The sequence below is a fragment of the Onychomys torridus genome, chromosome 18 (genome assembly GCF_903995425.1).
Source record: "Onychomys torridus chromosome 18, mOncTor1.1, whole genome shotgun sequence".
Classification (NCBI taxonomy): Eukaryota; Metazoa; Chordata; class Mammalia; order Rodentia; family Cricetidae; genus Onychomys; species Onychomys torridus.
The window spans coordinates 38,840,817-38,856,390 of record NC_050460.1 but is presented as its reverse complement, the minus strand read 5'-3'; the positions used below and the strand labels follow the sequence as shown (position 1 = coordinate 38,856,390).

Genomic DNA, 15,574 nt, shown 5'->3' with positions numbered 1-15,574 from the left:
AATACTTTACCAAGTACCAAAATTGGGCTAAAAATAGCTCTCAGAGTGAGCTGCTTCTAAATCCTGGCCAACCTGGCAGACATTCACAGATGAAACCTGCTAGATGATTGAGTTTTCAAGGCTCTGATTCCCAGGTGAGTAGGTACTTCAGAAAGTGAGTTTAGCTGATGGGTTGTAGGCGCTGGTAAGATGCAGCCAGCCTGCTACAGCTCAGCTGATCCAGGAGGAGGAGCCAGGACGCTCTGGAAAGGCTTCTGGTTGCTAGGAGAAGTTTTAGGTCTGGATTGCTTGGTAGATGTGATTGGTTTCTGCAGGGAAGGACGAACTAACCTCAAGTGTGATCTGTGTTGAGAAGAGCCCACATTCAAGAAACCAGACCCCTTACAACCCAGTAATCATTACTGTGATAATAATAGTAATGCCTAAGTTAGCTGAGTACTTAACTGGATGTGTAGGTAGGATTCCTATACTGCCGCATTTGATTACTTCACGTACCTGAAGGTGTGGGTAATATGATTATTATTACCATGTTATGGGTGAGAAAATTAAGAGCCTGAGAGATCAGCACCTTTATTATCCTAAGCCCAGATTCCTTCTAGCCTCAGAAAGGCTGTGAGCTGGGGCTAGAACACAGGTCCCTGGACAGCAGTTTCAGTGTTGATTTGCCTACCCAGGGCTTCTAAGGTGAGACATCGGTGTTTACAATTAGTAAGTGGGGAATTTTTGGAGCCATGGCAAGCGTTTTTACCAGTTGTTCTTTCCACCAGCGCATTTCATTCAGTTTTCAACGTCTTCCGTTGTTGAACATGGCCGCCCGGCACAGCGTGAGTGCAGAAACATCCAGGCTTTTGCTTTGGTGGTACAGAACCTAGACCCAGTAGTTCAGCACAGGCTTCTCACACTTGAGTGCATCAGAGTCACCCAGTGGCTTTTTGAAAACACTTTGTTTTATATTCAGCAGGTCTGGGGTGTGGCCTGAAAACTTTCCATTTCTAATATAGCTTCTCCTAGGATGCTTTTTTTTTTTTTTCATCCTGAAGTTCAGGGTGGCCTTAGAGTCTCAGTAATGCAGAAGTCCTTCTGAGGGAGATCCTGCTTTGAAAACCATTTGCTGGGAAAGAGAAGGGTGTGGATCCAGGACTCCTGCAAATAAGGTTAAGCTCAAAAACTGATGTGACGGGGGAATGTTCCGTGTTTACGGGCAGGGACTCCCAAGTGAGAGCCGTCAAGGATGTTGGTGTCCCTAAGACACCAGGATGTGAGCAGAGAATGACGGATATGGAGGAGTTAACAGGAGGGGATGCTTTCCAGAAAAAGGCAGCGCTTGCAGAGGTCCTGTGGCACTGAAGAGCAAACAGTAGGTCTAGTAATGCAAGGGAGAGCAGTGTTCTGGGAGTGTGGAATCGCAGCACAATGGTGAGGCTACCCACACAGGCAAGGACTAGAGTTGGCAGGCCAGGAGGTCTTGGCTCAGCTCAGAGAATGGGTACTGAGTGTAGCGATGAGGATTTAAAGGCTAGGTTGGAGACAGTATTAATGCTGAGAAGTAATGGTAAGTATGAGTTGCTTTGCCACAAAAAACGTTACAGGGCTTCTGATTGGTCATATCAGAGGGTGCCGAAAGTGTACTCTGTGGCCGCACCTGGGATTTCTTTTTGAATAGAATACGGTTTGTATTTGAAATCGTTGGCGATTTCACACATGGAAGCAATGTGTCCTGGTCATATACACCCCCTCTCTCCTAGATACCCCAACCCTGTAATGTCTTCTTTTTTTGTTGTTTTTGTTTTTGCGGTGGCTGTGTCGTCCTAAAGACAGCATTTCGCAGCACTCCTTCCCATACTCCAGCCCTTCGGTTTGTTCTTTCCTCCTGTTTTCTAAGATGGTCCCTGAGTGTTGGGGGAGGGGCGATAGGGATGCCCTGTTTAGGACCTAGCACAAGATAGACACTAATGTCAGCACTTTGACCAGATCTTTTTTATTAGCTTGCAGAGAGAAGCTTCTCTGGCCAAGGCTGAGGGCAACACTGACCTAGGGGTCTGAGCGTACGTATTTAGAGGCAGTTGGACAACATGTCTTTTAGCAGGCCCTGGAGCCTTCGACCTTCTGAGCCATGGGCTTTTAACCAGCTTTATAGCACTAGGTTTGAATTCACTCTTGTGGGGGTCAGGCTTCAGACCAATCCAGAGCGATTGGTTGCCCTCTGTATCACTTTCGTGATGTCATTGTAACACTGGGCTCATCTTGCCTGGAAGGTTGCTGTTATAGCCTGAGAGTTGCCTGCAAGGATACCATCAATGACCCCCCCCCACACACACACACGCGCGCGCGCGCACACACGCACATACACACACACCCGTGTAATACTTTTTGCCACAATAGAAGCTAGGAAGCAGGGAGGATGTTTTCATACTGCTTCCTGCTTGATGTCTCTATGTCCTGCAGCCACAGTGTGTTGTCTTCAGCAATGAAGATTTATCATCTAGTTCTGGTAATGCCCGTGATTGCTGATCTCTATTTCTCTTATTAATAATCCTGCCTTCCCGTTACCATAGAACAGCACCATCACCTCTGTGTGACAGCACACAAATATCCTAATTATAGCACCTTCCCCTTCAGTCTGTTCTCTAGAAGTGTTCTTTCTGTTCTGCCAGCAGAGCATACGTTCTCTGGGCCCTTGTCTTTCCCCCAGCCTTTGTGCCTGCTGGGGCCGACCTGCTGCCCTTGCTGCTGTCACGTACCTTCTATGTCGGGGCAGCAGGCATGTGTTACCCGAGGCTAACTCCATGTTGCACTTGAGTTCTTTTTCATGCAGATGGATGTTTCTGTCTGCATGAAGTTCCCTAGCCTTTGCATCCAGCCCACGTGGTACTTAAGGCAGTGCCCACTGAGGGAGCCCAAGGGAATGAGTTGAAATTCACCACAACCTTCCATGTAGATGGCAGAGGTTCAGAATGCTCACCGAAAGCACTGTTGGTTTTCAACTTTGGGTAGAATCAAAGAAGATCCGATGAGCCTTTGCAAGGCCTGTGGTTAGCAGTCTCCTCTGCCACCATTCCCCCAGCTTGTAGCCCCAGGCACCCCACTTCTGGCTCATGGTTTTGATGGCTTGGGTCTGAGTCTTATGTTTCTTGATTTTTCAGACGCAGCTGTAACTTCATTCTTTGGAAAGTGATCAGGTGTTTGCCCCTCTCCCCGTCCCCATGTCCACACGGTGTATTTGAGATCATTTGGTGTTTACATGCGTGACTAAATGCTGCTGGATGGCAGCCATGCTCTGTGTTTTTGTTCTTGGCTGTCTCCCCTACCCCCTTTTAAACGTGTTTTCTCTCTCTGTATTGTGACTGATCCAGTGTGAATTTTTTTTCCCTTTTTTTGCCAATTGTCTTTGTCTAGGCTGCTTGTGTATTAGAGCATCCTTGTGTTGGCGCCTTCCAGAGATGTGGCTGGGGGTAGTCTGCCAGCCTCAGTACTCCCATCTGCCTGGCTCTGTCTACAGTCGGGCACTTTGACACCATGCATGGTGCCTTTTCTGTGTTCGTATTTAGGGACTGAATGAAGGTAGAATTTCAGAAAAGCATCTCTTCAGGATTTGGAAGCATTTTCCATTCCTCCCCAACTTCTAGTATTGTTTGAGAAGCATGAAGCCAGTTATAATGTTTCTGGAAAATGTCAGGTTCTGCACTGTGCCCCTGGTAGCCACTGTTTCCAGGCTATGTCCCTTCTCTGGTAGCACTTTCTCTCTGCTTGGTGGCCTGCCTGGGACAGAACAGGCATGCTGATCCTCACCTTTGGGCTAGAGTTCTGATGTGAAAACAAGCTAAGTTGTTGCTGTGGATTTCTCGTCCTCTGGCTTGGCAATTAGCCATGGTTAAGGGGATGGAGCAATTCACTTCCTCTCCATCTTGATTTTGAGACTGGTCTCTCACTGAACCTGGAGCTCACTGATATGGCTCAACTGGCTGGCCAGCCACCCCATGGATCCTCCTGTCTCTCTCTGCCTAGTGTTGGGATTTTACAGACCTGCACTACTGTGCAAGCTCTTTTACATGGGGTCTGGGAGTCCAAACTCAGGCCTTCATGCTTGTGTGGCAAGCACTATACCCACTGAACCATCACCTCAGTCTTTTTATTTTTTAAATATAGAATCCAGTAAAGATATATGTGTTGCATTTCATTTGGTTGCCATGTCTCATACATTTCTTAAATGAGTAGCCTTATCCTCTCTCTCTCTCTCTCTCTCTCTCTCTCTCTCTCTCTCTCTCTCTCTCACACACACACACACACACACACACACACACGTTTCTTATGATATTTACCTTTTTGAAATTTAAAGCCCATATCAGTTGTCTCACACAACACTCTCGTTTTTGGATTGATCTGATTGCTTCATTGTTATTAAATTTGGGTGTATATTCTATCACAGACTTGGGATATAGTTCCGTGGCATTGTGGTTGTCGAACACCAAAAGCAGTTTTCATAATTAGTGCTTGCTACGTGATATCCCATTAGGAGACAAGTAATGTTAGGTTGGTTCTTCTGCTGGTGATGCCAAGCCTGAGGGACTGGAAGGGCCAGCTGTCACATTGCTTCAATTACAAGTGCATGTCCAAAGCATCACTTTAGAGTGATTCTTGAGGCTGTGTGTATCTGGTTCTCCTGCCTGGTGCAGTATTTCTGTGGGGGAGGGGGGCTGCAGGTGGTGATTTTTCTAATTTAGTTCATCCATCTGCACAGACTATTGTCTTTCTGAAAAGAACTTTTCATCCTTCCCTTTTCTCTCTTTCTCTGTGTTAGTTTCCGGTGGGAGACTGCTGTCGCCCAAGTTAGTTGGTTTTAGAACAAGAGAAATGTGTTCTGACATCAGGGTTGTCAAGCCGGAGCTTCCTCCTCAGGCTCTCAGGGCTCCAGGTGCCCCTCCCTAGCTCATGTCTGTATAACTCGGGTCTCTGCCTCTGTGGTCACATGGCTTCCTCATCTTCCAGCTGTAGACTCTTCATGGTGTTTTTTCAGAGGGCATTTGTCACCGGTTCTAGGACACACCTAGATAATTACGAATGATTGTTTTGTCTTGAGATGCTGAATCACATCTGTACTAAGTTTATTCAAGTTCTCGCCGTCAGAACAAGATACGATTTGTGGGCTTGTTCTTTCAGTGGTCTTTTTAAAAAAAAAACAGCACTGTGTACTCATGCATTGTCTTTGAACATTTGTGGCTTCTCCATGCTCCGGCCTCATCTTGTTCTTCCTGTATCCTGAACCCAGGATGACCCATCCCTGCGGAGCCCTAACCCTGTGCATCACTGATGGGTATCGTTGCCCTCAGTCTTATCACTGCGCATAGCTAGGAAATGCAGCTATTTTTTCTGAGTTTTTGGTAATATTTCCAATATAAATTTCAGTGTGGCTTGCTTCCCTTTCTCCCTCCCCTATTTCACAGTGCCATTTCCAATGTGTTTACTTATTTGTTCTGTCTACAGGTAAAGTACCAATGCTGTTTCAGATACATTTTCAGCTTTAAAGTGTTGCTAAAAATGTTCAAATTCAGTAGAAACCAGAGTTCAGATTTTTGAATTTGGGTCTTTTTCCAGGCTAGCAATATGCAGTACAGCCCTTGAGGGTTGTTGGGCAGTGGCAGAGAATAGGAGAGCCCTGTCGCACCCACAATCTGGATCCTGAGGGGAAGCTGCTCGTGGTAGATAAGGTGCTGTGCTGCTTGGCCAGCATGCACAGGTGTTTTCAGTTGGTGATGAGTGTTTACAGTGTGTAAGCCATGTATACAGTACAGAACAAGACCATCAGGCTTGTCTCTTTCTGCTGCCTCACCATGTAGTTCCCATCATTAGCTTGGTTATCCGTCCTCGGTTGGATTTTGCAAATAAAGGCACATGTGTATGTATGCATGCATGTCATCTTGTTAAGAAGCGTGAGGATTTGTGGAGGCCACCTCTTTTTATTCCTCTGAGCAGTGCTTTATTGTTCTGGACCAGCATCCTATGGGAAGGGGACGTGGTTTCTAAATGTTCCTGCAGTGGATAGATTTCTCTACAGGCTTCCACCAGCTTCATGAGAAGTACCCCTCCCCTCCCAGGAATGTATTTGCAAATGTTTATTTTTTTACTCATGTGTGAAAAGGGAAGTTGGGGTTCCCTTTTGTGGGTTCATAGATTCATTGATGAGTACTTAAAAACAGACTCAAAAGAAGCTGGAGGACCACCTTATCAGAGAGAGGAAAACAGCAGGGCATGCAAGCTGTAAATCCCCAGGGCTGCTGGGAAGAAGAGGTAGAGAGGTAGGCTCAGCAGCAGAGGGCTGTGGAAAGAAAGGAGGTTAGAGTTTATGAGTTAGACTGCAGGAAGCAGTGAAGCAGCTTGGGAGAGCGAGGGGGCAGGGGCGGGTTCTTCAGAGACGGTGAGAATGCCCAGAGTGTCCGGGTTGGCAGCCTTAGGGTTTTAGTCAGTATCTAAAAATCAGAGACGGGGAAACAAGTTACACTTGATGTAGAACTCTGACAAGCTTGGCTGGGTTAGAGGGCACAGCAGTGAGGCTGGGTGAGCATCTACATGGAGGGAAGTGCTCTGGGATGTATGTGTACATATATCTCATTAAAGGGTTAGTTATTGTCAGCTTTCATGAAGGAAGGTATGTCAGGTGATTGACGGGCTGGCCCATTTGAATGAACTCTCGAGAAAGAAAGCAGCACTGTCTTTGTGATGGATAATTTTGGGGCAGTTTGGAGGGCCATGTCTCTACACAGAGTCAGAGATAGGGTTCAGACTTCCTTCTGTTGGCTCCTGTTGGCCTTCAGGAGTGCTATGCCCATGCTGGTCTAGCCACCTTTGTGGGTTTGAGTGAGAACGGCCCCCATAGGCTCATATATTTGAATGTTCCATCTCTAGATGGTGGAACTGTTCTGAGAAGGATTAGGAGGTGTGGCCATGTTGGAGGAAGTGTTTCACTGAGGGTAGGCTTTGAGGTTTCAAAAGCCCCAGCCATTCCCAGTCTCTTGCTCTCTCTGCCTCCAACTTGGGGATCAGGTGTAAGCTCTTAGCAGCTACTGCTCTAGTGCCATGTCTGCCCTTCTGCCGCAGTGCTCCCCAACATGATGATCATGGGTTCACCCTTTGAAACCATAAGCTTCCCGTTAAATTACTCCTTTTGTAAGTTGCCTTGGTCATGGTATCTCTTCATAGCAGTAGATCGGTAATTAAGTCACCACCTAACACTATGCCTATAGTTTTAATCTGTCCTTCTCTACTACTCTTTTTGAGTGGCTGAACATCTTTCAGATGTTTGAAAGTTATTGGTATGCCCTTTTCTAGTGAGTTTCTAGTCTACTTTCCTCTCCTTTGTTGGGAGTCTGTATTGGGGTGCCAGCCACCCTTTATGTTGTAAATGACAGTGTGTCAAGCCTGGCGTGATAGAATCCAAGGATATATTTGTTTTTGCTCTGGGTTCTTGGCACAGTTGTCCTCAATCCTTGGAATCTACTGAGTGATGGGAATGTCTTCTGCCCCTTCTTAAAATACTCCAGTTTATGCCACTGAATTGGGTTAGTCTGGGTCCCAAGTACCCCAAAACAAGCTGGTTACAAGGAAGCCTGCCATTGAACTGAAAGTGTAAGCCCTACCCACTAGACCTAGAGGTGCTGGCCACAGACCTTGGTACAGTTAGATTTGAGTTTCCTCAATGGTTAGTAAAGCTATCGGAAGTGCATTGGAGAGGGCATGGCTACTACCCCAGTTCTGACCTTGATGTATACTGCTGCATCGTTTGACTATTTCCAGTTACATCCTTTCTAAATAAACAGGCAAACTAGTAATTATAAGCAGAGTGCCCTGGAGTTGAGTTCTGTAGCTTCTGTAGCACTGGGGGAGGGGGCCACAGGAACTCCCACTGTGCAGCTGGTCAGATGGAGCCACAGATGGTCTCTTAGGTGGGAACAGCTCCAGGGCTTAACTTTTCCTGTGAGGTCTTGGTGGCAGAATAAATGCATTTGTTGGGAACTGGGATTGGCATTTAGAGAGTGGGTGAATGGGCTCCTCGTGTGGGGAAAGTCCACACATCTGTTGTCAGAGGCAGGGTTTAGGACCCATGATTCTCAACCGTTTCCTGATTCTCATGTCGTTCTTTAGTACTTGGTCAAGATAGAGTGCCAAGTGCCTGAAGAAACAGGCCATCAGAATCGGAAGGAACAGGACAGTCAGTGCAAGGGCAGCCTTCAGCTGATAGACGACATTTGGATGTTGGAGTTGAAGGGGAACCTGAGCCAGACCGGCAGGAGGCAGGGCACGGGAGCCTGAGTTCTGAAGCCAGCAAAGCAGAGCATGAAAGAGAGTCGGCTTGGAGCAGAACCTCACTTTAGACTCTCTGCCCTGGATGTTGCCTCTGTGCGTCTCATGGGTGCTGCATGTTGGTGTTAGACCTGCTGGTGGGTTTTAGCCCTCGCATATGCTCTCCATGCCAGTGCTGTGGACTGACCATGGTCTGGAATTCAAATGTTGGGAAAGTGGAGCCCTGGGAAGTGATTGGGTCATAGTGTTGGAGGTCTCATGAATACTAATGCCCTAGAGGGCTGGTTTGTAAGTCTCCCATGAAACCACTTGTTAGGAACATGTCATCCACAAACCTGTGAGCTCCCATAAGACAAAAGCCTGTTTGTTCTCACAGTTCTTAGCTTCAGAACTGGAGGAAGCACAGTTAGGCTGCTTATAATTCATGGAGTCTGGAACTCGGTCACAGCTGTCTGAGTTGACTCACACACAAACCCAGGAATGTTTGCTGTGGAGTCTCATGGCTCTCATGGAGAAGCATCTAGCTGAGGAGTCTAGTCACCAGATTCTCTGTGTGCACCAGACCCACATCCGTGCCACTTTTGCCTGTTGAAAGAGTCTTTATAGTCTACCAATGTGACGGTTTTAAGAACATCCAAGAGAGCAGATGAGTGTCAAGGCAAGGAACAGTCACCTAGGGCTGTCTCTCTTTTTGGAAAGAGTGATATCCTCTGTCCTTCTTCAGGAAATTGTAACTTGGGACAAGCCTTGCTATTTCCCTTAGAAAATAAAACCTCTATGCACTATGCTTTTCAGGGATAAATAAATACTAAAACCTACTGTGAGGAAAGGCCGGTGTGCATAAAAACCATGGGAACAAACTTCTGGCGTGGTGCTTCACATGAAGGGACTTGTGGGCCAGAAGGGCAGCGGAGGCTCTGTTGACAGTGACTTTCAGGTTTATTGACCAGTTTTGTTTTGTTTCCTTGCTGGTTAGCTATTTTGAGTTTCTTTAACCAAAATAGGTAAGTAAAGTGGAGCAACATCAGAAAGCACTTGGCCGCCTCCAAGCAGCCCTCTTTTCAGAGGGAGTCAGACCGTGCTAGAGAAGAAAAACTGTTGTCAGGGTGCTGGGATCCTGCAGTGCTATTCTTAGTATCTTGGAGCATTTTTATGGCCTTTTCAGAAATTGCAAACAGAACACACCAATTCTCGTTGACATAAATACTGTTGGTGCCTGGATTTCATTTGTTTTTGTTTTAAAGAAGGGAGCAGGCAGCTGGGTTATGTCAGCAGCAGCAGAGTAGGCAGAGTGGAGGTGTGGGGGCCGCTCGGCTCTAATCAAGAAAAAGAATCCAATACCTAGGATGCTGAGTGGTAGGCAGGTCTTGTGGGATGGCCATGAACTCTAAGGGTTCTCTAAAGGAGACTCTGCCAAGTTATCATCTTTTTTCCTCTTAGTTTCCTTGGTGATTGTGCAGTTTATTTATAATTCCCTGTTCCCTTTACTCCAGTGTACCTTAGTGATTAAAAAGACCACAGTGACTCTCCCAGGTTCTTAATGTGGTGCAGGAGACCCCTCACCACCACCACACACAGTGAGTCAGTCTGTGCCCTCTTCGCCCCCCCCCCCCACTTGCTTGTGTTCTCTACCCCTGTCCCACCTGCTAGTACAGCTGCAGCAGTGGGCACTGGAGCGGGAGTGGTGGCCCTCTGGGTCGGTCACCTGGCTGTCCTCCAGTGAGGAGTTGAACTGGGGATGTGCTGTTTTAGAGACGGGGAAACTGAAGTACGCAGCAGTTATATATTTTGCCCTGGTTTAGTCTGCCAGTGAGCTGGGTTGTATCATATAAGGGCCCAAAAAATTCCCATGGCATTTGTTAGCTTTTGGGTAGGTTAATGCTTTGTTTCAAAATTATGTTAAAAACACACAAAAGATAAAATTTACCACTCTAGCCCTCTCTCTCTCTCTCTCTCTCTCTCTCTCTCTCTTTTTCTCTGTGTGTGTGTGTGTGTGTGTGTGTGTGTGTGTGTGTGTGTGTGTGTCTGAGTATGCTGATATGTGCTATATCACTATTTCTGGCTCAGCCTGTGTTTTAACCATTTCTAAGTATATGGTTCAATAATGCTAAGTATATTCATATTATTTTATAGTCAGTCCCCAGGACATTTTCATCTTCCCCCACTGATGCTGAGGACCTTTTAAATAGCTCTCCCAGCCCTCCTTCCAGCTCCAAGAAATCATTGTATTTTCTATCATAGGAATATGACCACAGTGAAAACTTCCTTTTCATGTATTCATACATTGTGTGTGTGTGTGTGTGTGTGTGTGTGTGTGTGTGTGTGTGTCCAAGCATGTGTCTATGTGTGAGTGCTTTTTTACTTAGGTGTATCCACATTGTAGAATGTATTCGAATTTCCTTCTCAAATCTAAGTGATATTCCACTGTGTTTATCACATTCTGTTTATTGTTCATCTGATCGTAGGTACTCGGGTTGCTTCCACCTTTATACTGTGGAAAATGATGCTGCGTAGGTATAAATATAGCTTGGGGCTTTGCCTTCAATTCTTTTTAATTAATTCTTTGAGAATTTCAAACATACACCATGTATTTGGTCATATTCCCCTCTCACTCTTCCCCCTAACTATTTTTTTAATACAAATGTACTTATTTTGGTGGTTGTGTACATGACCCGGAAGGAGTGTGGAGGTCAGAGGATAACGTTGGGGAGTCAGTCCTCATTCTACCTTGTTTTAAAGGCCTCTCTTGTAGTTTCTGCTGCTGTGCTGTCTACTTCAGGCTAGCTGGCCCCGGAGCTTTCTGGTCAAGTTTTCAGTACAAGTGCTGGACTATGGCTGTGTGCCACCCCACCTGGCTTTTTCAAGTGGGTTCCAGGAACTTTCATGGCAAGCCCTTTTACCTCCTGAGCATCTCTCTGGCCCCTCTTTGGTCTCTGTACTCAGAACTGGAATCTGTAGATCATGTGGTAATTGTGTTTTACGTTCTCAAGGAACTGTCGGTTTATTCCACAGCAGCTGTATTGTGTTCCTCTCACACTAAGCTAGAGACCCAACTCATACTTCTGTTATAGCAGCCATTCTAACGGGCCTGAGGTGGTATAAGCTTTTCATGAGATAAGTCCTGAAAGAAGTGTTTCTTTGAGGCAATTCTGTTGGGATGCAGATAAGATGGAGGGAGCAGGAGCTATAGTCAGCTGTGTGTATTTGTGGGTTCCTCTTAGAGAGCAAACCAACCATGGACTGAAGATATTTAAAAATGGTGCTGAACTTGCCCAGTTTTTTCTTCTGATAAGTCCCTAACCAAAAACATAAGCATAATATTTATACAGCATTTATATTGTAGTAAGTAATCTAGAAATGCTATAAAGTATGTGATAGGTTATATACAAGTACAAGGTGAGGAGCAGGTGAGCATTTGTGAATTTTTCATTCCTGAGAGGAGTCCTGGAGCCTTGGCAGCATGGATACAAGGGAGAACTGGATTTGGTTGGATTGAATTGGGGGTATTTTCCTCCCTACCTGCTGGTTTTTATTGGTGAGTGATGAGCAGCCTCCAGTCCCCTACCACTGGACATTTGATGGGGCTAAAGAGGAGAGGGCTGCACTCTATGGTCCTAGGTGGTCTGTTGTTAGTCTGTCTAGACCAAGTCCTCTAACATGGGACTCGGTTCCCTGAGCTTAGGTAATGGGATAGCACATTCTTCTAATCAAACAACGATGATCTCTTTCTGTGCATGGTGTCTGCGGGGCCCTCAGTTATTCTAAGCATGGTGGCAATGAATCTGCTTTGTAAAGAGATGTATTAAATCTACTGGCTATGCCTGCCCTGCTGTACACATTCACCTGCTGTGTTTTACGGAGACTGGCTCCTCCAGAGACCCCCCCCCCAAATTCCTGCCTCCTTTGTCCCGCCCCACAATTGCAGTCCCCTCCACTTTCAAAGTCCCCCACCTGCAACCCACCTCTCCCACTACTCACATCCCTCCCCTCCCCTCTCCTCTGCTCCTTACCCTTGGTGTCACCCCTTCTCTTGCAAGATGCCTATTTCCACACGTACTTGACTCTGCCTGCCGTACCCCACCCCAGGGCACGTTGTTAGCTTGATCTCCTGAGACAAGTGTGTCACATAGGATCTGCCCACTTTGATGACTGCCCCCGTGGACGATGAGCCCAGTGTGCTTCCTCAGTTAGGGTACAGCCCACTGAGGGTCGTATTTGTGGACTGAGGAACAGATGTAAATTGTGCCCCTGGGCATTTGGCTTAGAGTTTATCATTTTAGACCCTCTTCCCCACATTCTGGCCCTTTGCCCCCATGAACTCAAAATGAAAAGACTGACTTAAACATTCAGAACTTTAAGGCTCTGTTCTCAGTTTTCAGGAAAATCTGCAAATATAAAAATAAATGCCCAGTGTGGGAAAGGTGGAATGGGAAGTACAGATAGGACGAAGGTCACGGTGCTCACAAGTGATGCACGGAGAATGTCTTCCCATCCAGAAATTGCAGAGTTCTGCATCTAGGCAGGTCTCTGCCTTGGCTCTCTGGAAAGTTTTTGTAATTTCTTTCACATGAATGTCTGCTTTATTTATTATTATTATTATTATTATTATTATTATTATTTGGTTTTTCGAGACAGGGTCTTTCTGTGTAGCTTTGCGCCTTTCCTGGAACTCACTTGGTAGCCCAGGCTGGCCTCGAACTCACAGAGATCCGCCTGGCTCTGCCTCCCAAGTGCTGGGATTAAAGGCGTGCGCCACCACCACCTGGCCTTTTTTTTTTTTTTAATAAATAATGTTTTTCTTTCTTTTTTTTTTTTCTTTCCTTTTCTTTCCTTTTTAAATGTGGAGCTGAGGATTGAACCCAGGGCCTTGCGCTTGCTAGGCAAGCGCTCTACCACTGAGCTAAATCCCCAACCTTATTTATTATTTTTTTAAGTGGTTTATTTCCAGTGAGTCTCTTCACATTCCCCCAAAAGTTCCAGCAGCAATTCTGATGTACACTTTCAACAGTGAGCAGGAGCATTAGCCCCAAGGCCTAATTCATTTAAAGAAAAAAAAAAGTTCACCTTTCCTTCTGCAGTCATCCTCAGTATGTATGTATGTATGTATGTATGTATGTATGTATGTATGTATGTGTGTATATATATATATATATATTTCCCCCATGTTATTCTTTTGTTGTTGTTTATTTGTTGTTTTTTGTTTTGTTTTGCTTTTTTGTTTTTCGAGACAGGGTTTCTCTGTGTAACAGCTCTGGCTGTCCTGGAACTTAATCAAATCTGTAGACCAGGCTGGCCTGGAACTCACAGAGACCCACCTGCCTCTGCCTCCCGAGTGCTGGGATTAAAGGCGTGCACCATCACGCCCAACCTCCCCCCATGTTATTCTTAAATACCAGTGTTCATGTTTTTCTGAGTGTTCTGGGTCTGGTTGGGCGGCAGCACCCCTTTAGATCAGGACGGGGCAGCTGAATGTACTTTTCCTCATGACCAGTGCCCCTCCCCCATCCCTGCTTTCTTTGTATCTGTGATTCTAAGACTGAGTCTTTGAGGTTGTCCTCCAGCCCTGTCTGTGGTGGGATGGAGATGCAGGTGGAGAACAGTGTTGCGGCACCCTGGTGTCTGGAGTGGTTTGCTCTGTCTTTGCTGCTCCCCCCCCCCCCCCCCCCCTGTTCTGCCTTCTGCCTCTTTAGTTTGCACCCTTGAATGGAGGCCCCGTGGCACTTGAGCTTTGTGGGTGCCAGAGCACTGGGAAGAGGGAGGCTTTAACAACTTCCCACAGGCCTTGTCTGATCCTTCTCCCTTTGTTGCTCTCTTTTTAACAGTTCCATTTTCATAAGAAAGGCCAAAGAGATAACACTCCTTTAGTAGCATCAGGGGAGGTATATTTCCATTCCTTGAGAAAAAGATATTGCCACGTTGTCCTGAGGGTCATCCTACATCTGTTTAACAAGCAAAGCCAGAAACTCGGTGTGGTTGCGGTTCCTGAACCACCCAGGTCTCTGTTGGTGTCTGAGGTTCCCTGGAGAGAGTAAAGGAGAGTTTACTCCTCATCACTTAACTCTGTCTCTTGCTGGTTGCAAAGTCACTGTTGTTGTTTGTTTTAGAGTGAGTCTCACCCTGGCGCCTAGACATTTGCTGTGTAGCCTGGCTGTCCACACACTCCTGGTCCTCTTGCCCCAGCCTCCTTAAGTGCGCTGATTATACGCATGGTCCACCATGCCTGGCTCTTCAAAGAAGTTTTGCTGTTTGAAGATGAAAAGGTGTTAGGTGTATTTCGTTCTGTTTCTTCCTGATGTCTTTACCAAATTCGATGTTGCTCTCCAGACTTTCAATTGCAAAGATTGGGATATGTTTGTGTTAAGAGGAGATTCCAAAGACTAGGACTTTGAGTGTGACATAAGACCCACACATGTCCTGCTGTAGACAGCAGAAATGATGTGGCTCTGTGGCAGAGATTTGGAGACAGAATGCTCAGTTCCAGTTCTAAGAATTAGCCACACCACTGTTATTAATGCCTATTCCAGGCAAACTTTTTCTCTGCAGTCCTGTTACTGCGGAGTGCCAGGCTCCTAGGGTTAAGGGCAATTAGCAGTTGGATAGAAAGGTTCTGGGCTTATGGAAAATTTACATGCCCTTCTGAGGTTTAGTTTTAGTTCACAAGTCAACATTCAAATAACCCAGGACACTTAGAGAGTCTCTTTCCCTTCTAGGTAATCCAGTTGCCCTCCCCATAGGTGTGTGTATATGGGTCATCTAAATAGCTTTCTTTGCATCCTGTGTCTCTAAACAACACTTAGACTTTTTAATGTGCTGGCAGCTTTAGACCATCAGTGTTTCTGTGATGTACCATCATTTCTATGGAGGAAAGTTTTCTGTGCAGGGTGCATCTCATTCATCTGATGGTTGCACAGATGATGTGCATATACCTCCTACTGTATCCTCATTTAGATGGAAAGCCTTTGCATGAAGAGCTTCAGCATGAGTGTTCTGCTCCTGCAAACTGGTTCTTACAGCGTCCAGGACTAGTAATAGAACTGTTGCTTAAAGCCTGCCTCAGGGTTCCAAGGTCAGCAGTTTTAAAGTTCTTCCTGCCATCTGTACTAGCTAGGGTTCTCTAAAGGAAGGTACAGGCACGTCCACACATACATACATACACGGAACAATTCATAGAATGCACACATACAACACACACACACACACACACACACACACACACACACACACACACACGTATGCATGCGTATTGGATCAGCTTAAACAATAGTCTGGATTTAGTAAC

The 15,574-nt window shown here is 46.1% G+C and overlaps 1 protein-coding gene across 4 annotated transcripts in view; it reads left to right on the top strand.

Annotated features, from left to right (window-relative positions):
- Window positions 1–15,574, top strand: part of Uxs1 (UDP-glucuronate decarboxylase 1) — a 76,649-nt gene that overhangs the window by 995 nt on the left and 60,080 nt on the right. The window lies entirely within an intron of this gene.